Genomic DNA, 10,047 nt, shown 5'->3' with positions numbered 1-10,047 from the left:
TTTAAATAATGATTTTATAGCATGTTAGATTGTTTGTAATAAAATTATTTAAATGTAAACAATGTAGTATTTTGACTTCCATACAAAATACTAAATCATTATAATTGAACTCATTTCAAGAAAACAAAAGACTAAAATTATGACTCCGGTTATTAGCCAATTATTAATCTTTTTGAAACTATAACAGGACACCAAAAAGGGAATAAAAATAAAAGCATTTCTGGGGCATAATTTGTCTTTAATCAATCTTACAATGAAATATTTATTTGATTACAGTTAACGAACTTGATATGAAACATTTTAATGGAAAAGAATCTGACAAGCTTTAGATATAAGAATTAAATGATTGATGAAAATACAAAATACTGAATTTGATATTATGGATCTCATTCAAGACTTATGAAGTAATTTTGAAGACGTATTGAAAAATGTGTACAAAATGAAGACGGTACCCACCTTTAAGGCTGGAATTTTAACAATAATTTCTGTTCATTCCGACACCCTATGCTTTTGATTTTAGAACGGGTTAATGTATTTCTTTGAAAATTAAACTTACCGAAATTACTGATAAAATTTCTTTTAAATTGGATATTTTTAGAAACTGCGTTTAACTGTGTACGATTTGTTTTGGTTGATGCTTCCACAACGGTATAGCCAAATATCCAACCCTTGAAACTTGCCAACTCATACGTAGGTTCTAATAAACAGATTAGAAAAAATCTAATTGTCGGTCACAGAGATACATACTGCACTGGTACTAAGCTTTATGATTATTTCGATTAGACAACATGGAAGCTGATAACATGCAACTTAGATAAAATTCCAAACTGTATTTAGAAATGTTTAACTTGCAATTCGTTTTATGCCGTACATCAAGACGTTGAGAATGCAAAACTGCACCAGTTGACACTCTCAGGTTGACAACATCACACCGTACAGTCAAATAGGTAGACAACCGTTCAAGCATCGAAAGAAGTACTAGTACATGTATATACATGTCGGTATAAAAACATAATTGACGGACGGTTAGTTTTTATATATTTCTAACATACTAGTATCACAACTGTGTTCGAAAATATAAATGTCATGGATTTATAGTCAACATCTAAAGGAGCCTGCTAAGAAATTTCTGGCCTGGTGCAAGCTTTACTTTAAGTAAATTTTGATTGAGAATAGCCACACTTCCCGATGAGATGCAGCATTCCTTTTAAAATCACGAAAACTTAAGTTTCCTCATGATAATAAAATCATTTTAAGATACAATATGTAAACATCAACATTTTGTCACCTTCCGTTCAAAAATGCTTTTCTTTTAAAGATAAAGGGTATTTAAGTTTAAATGTCTTCAAAATTTGAGTTACGTCATCAACCGTAATCAATGGATTTAATGGATTTAAAGTATGATTTTTAGTTACTTAATAAGTAAGTAAGTGTGCGTGCGTGTGTACGTGCGTGTGTGTGGGGGGGGGAGTAAAAATCTGTTCATTCAAAATATACATTAATTTAAATTATTTGTTGTATCTTAGCTGAGATACTGTTTTTTCCATTTTCAGCACTCTCTTTCAATATAAAAAGGTAGCAAGATCTATTAATAATTTCTCTGAAATGCTCAATTGATTCTTTCTAATTCAGAGTAGGTAAATGTGCGCGTTGAGGCGTAGTGAAGCGTAGATCGATTTCGTAAGCATGAGGGCCACTAGAAAGTTCCATTAATTAATATAATTTCAAATTGAAAAAAAAATGTTTGACTCTTTCCTAGTTACTGTAGCACAAAAGCCCGTTTTCAGCGTTATTATTCTAGCTGATGAGTGGATGTCGATTTTAAATAGAGGCGAAAGGTTGATCACGTTACTCAAATTTTAAGACATACAAACTCAATTTCACTTTATATCTTGAAGAGAAAAGCATATTTTCTTTGTCTGTTGATGTTTTTTTTATGATCAATTGAATATATTTTTGTTCTCCTAAATTTCCATTTCTATTTTCTATTCCTTTTTTATTTCATTTTTTGTTCACCCTTTATAAAGAAACCAACTTAAATTCAAGGGATTTTTTAAAATTTTATAAAACATTTTAACAATCAAACTATTTAAGCACACTACTATTGCGAAATATTAAAAAAATAAAGTATGGATCAATATATCACACACTTCATTTCATTTTCATTGTATTTTTTTACATTTGTGATAATGCATTTTCCTGATGTTTGACGTTCTCCCCAAACTTACAGCCCATTTCCCTTGGCACCCGCGTAACCTTTAAATGAAAAATAATTGTGGCAGATGTAGATTTGAATGCAACATGTCTTTTGTTTCCAGATTTTTTAATTCTATTAAACATTAAACAGAGATATACGAATGTATTTTAGTTCGATTGTGTTTGGAGCTATAAGCTTATCAAAACACTTTTTAGACAGTATTAGGCGTGCTTTAATTAACGTCATTCTAAAGCGCCTTCTACATGTTCTATGAATGAATTGCGTTTATAGGATGACGTCATATTTCGTTTTGAACGAAGCTGTTAATTCATGCGCTACTATTAAAAACATGATAGCCATGATGGCCCTGAATCGCTCATATCGCTTATATTGAAAAGTGTGAGAGAAGCAAATTAAATCTTATCTTTCTTCTTCTTCTCATTACTATGAAATTTAGCTTTATCTATATTTATAATTTCTTTTATTTGTTCTTTTTTCTGTTTGTATGTCATCAAGTAAACGGGTTAAATATTTTCAGACTTATACTTTTTTCTACTAAAACATCAGAGACAGAGACTGTATACATAAAAGCGTTTATATTCTTAGTATTGAAAATATGAATAGTTTTAGTATTAAATATATTTTAATGCCATCATCGCTTGAATAAATGATTTGGATATTTCCTGTTGTGTATAACATTTTACGGATTTGTTACATTATCTGTATATGTTTAAAAATGAATTTACGTAATAGTATGCTTTAAGTTGTGTTATCAATATGAAGCATCGTAAAATGTTATCGGGGTTAAGATGCAACATAAATTGATTAGCTATAAAAACAGAATACATTATGTTCAATTTGGAAGAATTGAACGTTTATATACTCATATTGCATAATGAAAAAATGAAACTGAATGTTAGTTTTAGTTTTCATCATAACAAGTTTGTCAATACCATAATGACCAAGGAAAACATCTTTACCTACATATTATTGATCATAGCCATAAAGAGATAAATTCATTTGGACATTGTGCATATTCACACAGAAAAATGTATACTTTGATATAAAATATACCTTACTTTTATCAAACTTTTCATAACTGTATATAGTAAGGTCATATCCTTATATTAGAAATACGTTTGAAAATAGAAGATTAGACATAGATTAATTCGAAAACATAATTTTCATGGCATGTTAAAGATATATTATACTCGAATGATAAAATAAAAAAGATATTTACTATACAGTTTCTTTTGAAATGTAAAATAAACATCTTTTGAATACACATAGAGAAAATATGTTACGTCTTGAACTCTACACGCTACAGGTAATCACAGTTCGATTACAGTGTCATAAAAACTGACAGTTTTGTAAGAATAGACCGGATTAATTTGACAAGTAATAGCTAGGAAATGCAGCTTCCCAAACTTAGTTTAAACATTCACTTTTATCAAATTAGACCTATTCAGGTAGACCTTAATAGATTTCAATAATTTTTTGCAATAAAAGTATTTTTACCAAAAAATGAGCAAAGTGCATCTTTAAAATGATTTTAAATATACACATGTTAATGTTTACTCAATTTTGTAATTATTTAAAACTATTATTATAATTATAGTAAACGGATTTTGAATCATTCGATGATTGATGCAATCAATGTTATATTATACCAGAATTAACTTATCTTTGGTACACTATATAAATTCATTGAATTGCGTTTCTTTTTAAATTATTCATACATTGATTTTGTACGTTGTATAATTTAAAATAGTGGAATAAAGGTCATTTCAATTCTAATCACGTTTGAAGGGATTTGAGTTAAATCTATCTTTGAATAATTTATTTGTGTAAAATAATCAAGCAATTATATGCATGATCAAATAAATCATTTTTATAATCGGACTTGTCGTTCTTCTTCTATTGCAATCATAAAAACTTACTTATCCAGTAATGGTATAATTTCAGCTGCAAATATTGAGATAATTGGAAAATCTCCGTAGCAGAATATTTCTTCATTCAAAGAATGTTACTTTCGTTAAAACTATTACGTTTCATAACCTTTTGTGTACAATGGTTGTTCCAAAAATAATGCACGTTGCTGCTTTCATCAAAATTAACTCGTAATCATTTTAACATGCCCTGACCATCATGATACACTACATCTAACTCAATACACATTTTCAGTCGAGCAAACCACTTTTGAAGAAGAGCTATTTGTGTTTACTTTTTTGTTTATGGACCCGATTTTTTTTCCCAATTAATCCCTTCGATTTACATCTAAAGATAAATTCAGAATCAAGAATTCCTTCCGATTTCTATTATGAAAAGTCATATATTGGAGTAGAAGTAGTTTTAGTTTAACAAAACGGTCATTCGTGTCGCGCCATGATAATAAATAACGAATTGAAAAATTTATAGGCAATGAAATTCAAACATATTCAAACAATTAATTGCACTCTTTATAAATTTATAGAAAAAATTAAGTAGACAATTTTTTACGAATTGTTATATCATGGCATTATCATTTTAAAATTGTCTTTTCCATAGGTTCATTCCGGTTTTCTTTTTTACGGCCCTGATTGCACTTTTTTGACCGCGAATATTTAAATCGACTTAGTTCTGGCTTCCATAACTTTATATGTCGCTTTTATTTTGACGTTGTGCGACTGTAAACAGGTCTAGCTGTAGTATACTATAAAACCTATTCGCCGTTTAAGTCTCTTTAGCTAAAATCGACCCTGATTTCCCGAATTTTTGCTTTTCTATATTTTGTTTGAAGGCAATCGATTTTATGGTAGTTTGCGTTGAATGATGATTTGTCAAAAGTTGTTACATTTGAACAACAGAAACTTTTGTTCGCAGTTTTAACATGTATTGTTATGGGTTTATTGATAGGAATGTAAACACACTGGTTGGTCAGAGTAATTCAACAACATAGTAGATTGCCTTACCAATAAATCAACTGACAGACTTTGTTTTTGACTACTATTTTGAAAGAAAATCCCACAGGAACTTAAAATTCTATCAAATAACCAATATTAATGAAAAAATTAAAAAATACCCCCATAAACATGTAGTATTGAAACGTACCCGGGGTCTGCTAGCCCGGACACACTTCAATATCGACACGTGGGTTCTTCTCAAACACACGTAAATGGATAAGGGAAAATAGGGACACAAGGACTAAACGATACGGACACCTGAAATAAGATTAACTCAACAATTTATTAAATTTACATTTCACAAACAATAAAATTGGTATATAGTATCTTCTGTGGATGGCTCTGGCTTGGGCTCCTCGTCTTAGGTCAGGAATATTCTTCTGTTGCGTCTAGAATAATGTATAATATAAGATGTAAAGAAAGGCTTGACAAATACGGTGTCACGTCTTGCCTGTGGTCTGGTACAAATTCTATGGTAGGAATTACCATGAAATGCTATAAGGTTGATGGGGTATCTAAAATGGTAACTACAAAATACAGTGGTGTTCTACCCTGGTATATGGGTATCACTATAAAATATGGGATTATGGCTATGGAAACTTGGTCTTCAGTCAGGATCTATCATAAATGGAAAATAATGCCAAACTGCCAAACTAGATTATTTAATATAGAGCTTCTATATGAACTATTACTGGCACAAAGTATTCTATACCTTTCTGGTGGCTGGAGATACATCCATATTCAATATAGTATAGGTGTGGTCTGGTGGCTATCTACCAAGGTACTGACGATTTTGGCAGATTCGGGCTGCTATTTATAGTCTGGGACGCTGGGTGGCTAGCTTGGCTAGGGTGCCTAGCTTGGCAGTATCGTCATCATCTCCGATGACGTCACTGCCTACCTCGCGCGGGCAGAAATTTAGCCAGTGCCAGCTGCCATGTTTAAATTGGCAGTGTGTGGCTAATTGATCATTAAAACGGCTACAACGTAAGAAAATAAGTCATTTTAAGTAATATTACCATCGTAAATATTGAAAGGATGAAGTTATCTGTACATTCGGTGTATGTTTTGATGATTAAAAGTTGATGTCAATGAAGTAGAGTTAATTACTTCAGTACTTGAGTAGTTTCCGGATAAGGGTTTATTTTCGGACGTAAAATGATGGGCCTGATCGTTACAGTATAAATGAACTTATTGCTCCGCGCCTGTGGATTTGTATTTCCTTTAGTTTGTCCATGGACCCGATTTTTATCAATTGATCCCTTCGATTTACAGCTAAAAATAAATTCGGAAACATGAAATCCTTCCGGTTTCTATTATGTAAAGTCATATATTGGTTTCCCTTTCGGTGATTCGCAGCATGTCATATTAATGAATGAGAACGGGAACAAATTTCACGCCTTAACCCCTGGGTAGGCAGTATAAAAGACAAAGCAAAAATGAACTTTAATTCGGTAATTTATTTCTTAAATGTGTATCTTCTACAGTAAATAACTTATTATTTTGTATATGTTTGTATTTTATTGTTGTAAGTACATGAATTCGAAAGCTAATATATATGATCTAGCTTATTATTGTGAAAGTCCAACAATCTATTTTTAGAAGTAGTTTTAGTTTTAAGTCTGAAACTAAATGAAACAGTCATTCGTGTCACGCTATAGTAATACATTACGAACTGATGAAATGCAAATATATTCAACCATAAATTGCACTCTCTATAAATTTATCGAAATAAATTAAGTAGGCCATTTATGAATATTGCTATATCATACTATTATTATCATTTTGAAATTGTCTTTTCCGTATGGTATTTTTTCCGGTAAATTAATTGCTCCTTCATTTTTAATGGCCCTCATTGCACTTTTGACATTTTTTACCGTAAATATTTAAAAAGACCTTGATTTCCCGAATTTATACTGTGAGAAGTTGAAAGGCAATCGGTTTTATGGCAGTTTGAGTGAAATGTTGATTTGCTGAATGAGAAACTATTTGCCGCGAAACATGTAAAGGACATTTTGAAAAATAAAGTCGATGAAAGTTTTGTTTTGGCTTATATACATATGGATTTTTATATTTCTTTCCATGATTAGTTGTTGCTATTTATGTAAAATGAGTAGCATTATATGTGGAAAAGAAAATGTACATGCTTTGATATTTCTTATCATCTAATATTACTGACTACAGTAGTGACACAAACAGAACAATGTTTCACTACTGTTATATCACATTACATTTACAAGTCTTGTAAGTCCTATTTGTATTGGAATTACTTTCCTTACCAGGTAGGCATCAGTAAAAACATTTTTTTAATGAAATATATGACCCCTCTCTCATGGACAGTGCTAACCATAAGTATAATTATGCAAAAAAGATTTACAAAACATCTGGAATAATGTACAATAGTACTTAATCTGAATAGAACATTAATGTGCGAAGGAATGATTTGTTAAGATATATGTAATGAGCGCGTTTTTGCGCGGAGATTCTCAAAGTGATGCATTGCAGCAACATTTGTACTTGTACTATACAGAAGGATTTATTTTAGATATTATAGACCTGTATTTTTTGGATATTATCGTTAATATTGATATAATTTCAAGTTCTTGTGGGAAAACATTCAATATTCTAATCTCTAGCATGCCTATCAAAGTTCATGAGGAACAATGTCTTTCGTCCGCTCATTCATATTTGAATATACAATTCTGGTAAAAAAAAATGACCATTGAAAAGTTTATAAAAATATCTGGTCATCAGATGTCCACTTGTTCATCTTCACTTGCTGCATTTTCTTGCTTTAATGCCATTTGATGCTTTGCATCAATGCTTTTCTTGGTATATTATGATATTCCATTTGCCGCGAGACATCCAACGGACATACAAAGTCGATGAACGTTTTTGTTTTGACTTATTTACACATGGATATTTTTTACCGTGATTAGGTTTTTATATTTGTAGAAAATGTGTAGCATTATAGGTGAAAAAGACAATGTACATGCTTAATCTAAAATTACTGACTACAGTAGTAGTACAAACAAAACAGTGTTGCACTACTATCATGCCACATTACAAGTCTTGTAGGTCTTGTTTATATTGAAATTACTTTCCTTACCAGGTAGGCATTAGTGAAAGCATTTTTAGTTTAATATGGACAGTGCAAACTATAAGTATAATTGTGCAAATTTAAATAATTTACAAAATATCCGTAATAACATACAATATTACTTAATCTTAATAGAAAATGACCTGTGCATTGGAATGATTTGGTAATGCATCTTTAATGAGCGCATTTTTTTTTTTGTTTTCGCAACGCTTCTCAATTGATGCACATTGCAGCCACGTTTGTACTTGTTCTCTAAATTGGGGACACTCTTTGAATACTGAAACAGATTTTCAGACAGGTTATATTTTAAGGGGAAAAGTCAAATTCACACGGGACCAACCCGGAAAAAGGCGGATGTGGGCAGACGATTACTTTCTCAGTTGTCAAAAACTCGTTACCAATAAGTGCATTATAAACGGATGCGTTGTCATGTAAGAGACAGATGTACCGGAGTCCTATTTTTGGAGAAGAACTTTCGTTTTTCGTTTGTAACCTTTATCATACATGAACCTTCATTATTATTCCACTTCCGTTTTGAGCGCCTATCATTCTGCTGTAGACTCGACCTAATGACATATTAAGCATATTGGAATTATTCTTTCATTTAGAACATCACGAAAGTGAAGTCATCATTTTGCTGCATTAATTTAATTTTAACTTCCAAAAGGTATACCAGTACATGTACTATCGTCAAAATATGACAGTGGAAATCAACTAGGGAAGGCAACGCTTATGGAACGTAAAAACAACAACTATAATTTTAAATTTTAAAATATTGTTCTTTATATTTTTCAGTGTAATATCTTAATAAATAATGTGAACTGTTCTCAGTTGCTTCTACCTGCTTTATTTCAGTCGAGTTAAACCTTCGACCTCCCGTAAAATAGATTAATATATGACAAAATTTACACTCCTGGTGGTGGGACTACGAAGTGAGCGGCTATGGAGATATATCTTAGATATTCAAGTAGTTATTTCAAACCAATCTTAACCTTTTACCCCATGAGCATATTGCGAAAATTGGCCGTTTTCATTGAAAAGCCTCCTGTAACAAGTTCAAACTGCTATGAAACTATGAAAAATATTTCAATACTAATGAAACTTGGCACAAATGTTGACTACACCATAGCCTCTGTAACAGCATGCTCAATGGTAAATTTCCTGTTACCATGGCAACGGGGGAACGTCTCGAAATTGCCAAAAATCACTATTTTGCATTGTTTTTTTTTTTATCAAAACTGATTTCAAAGTGCTGCAACTTCTCAATGAATTAAGATAAAGTGTAAAAGGCTTTTCAGCGTCGGTTACTAGTTACCCTAAGATCGACCTGAGGCCGTTTTTAGCCTGTCACATGTCCAAAATTTTCTTGGCGATGAGGGGGACTCCGCCACCCTTCAAACCCCCCAAACAGAAGGGGGCACATCCCCCTTCTGGCAACCCCCTGATGTAATATTTGGATGGGGGACGGCGCCGAAAAAGTGGTCACTTTTTCTCAAACGAAAAACAGTGTTTGGGGCCTAAATAGGGCATTTTTTCACTGTTTGAGGCCTCAAAAGGGGGGGGGGGCAAAAAGCCGTCGAAACACGCTTACTTAAGGGAAAAGGTTAAGCGGTTCATTAACACGTAATTCAGTTTATGTTAATGAATATTATATTTATGAAAATGGAATACATGGAACACACGTCGTCCTAAAACGCAACACATATTTATTAATTTACTTCAACGATGAACTACAATTCAAAATATACTTACTAAGAAGTGTTTTATCTAAAGCATCCGGAGTACTAGTACATGTAAATGGACAATAA

The sequence above is a fragment of the Ruditapes philippinarum genome, unplaced genomic scaffold, assembly GCF_026571515.1.
Source record: "Ruditapes philippinarum isolate M1 unplaced genomic scaffold, ASM2657151v2 ctg536_1_1_1_1, whole genome shotgun sequence".
In the NCBI taxonomy this organism is placed as follows: domain Eukaryota; kingdom Metazoa; phylum Mollusca; class Bivalvia; order Venerida; family Veneridae; genus Ruditapes; species Ruditapes philippinarum.
Note: the sequence above shows the minus strand (reverse complement) of the source record.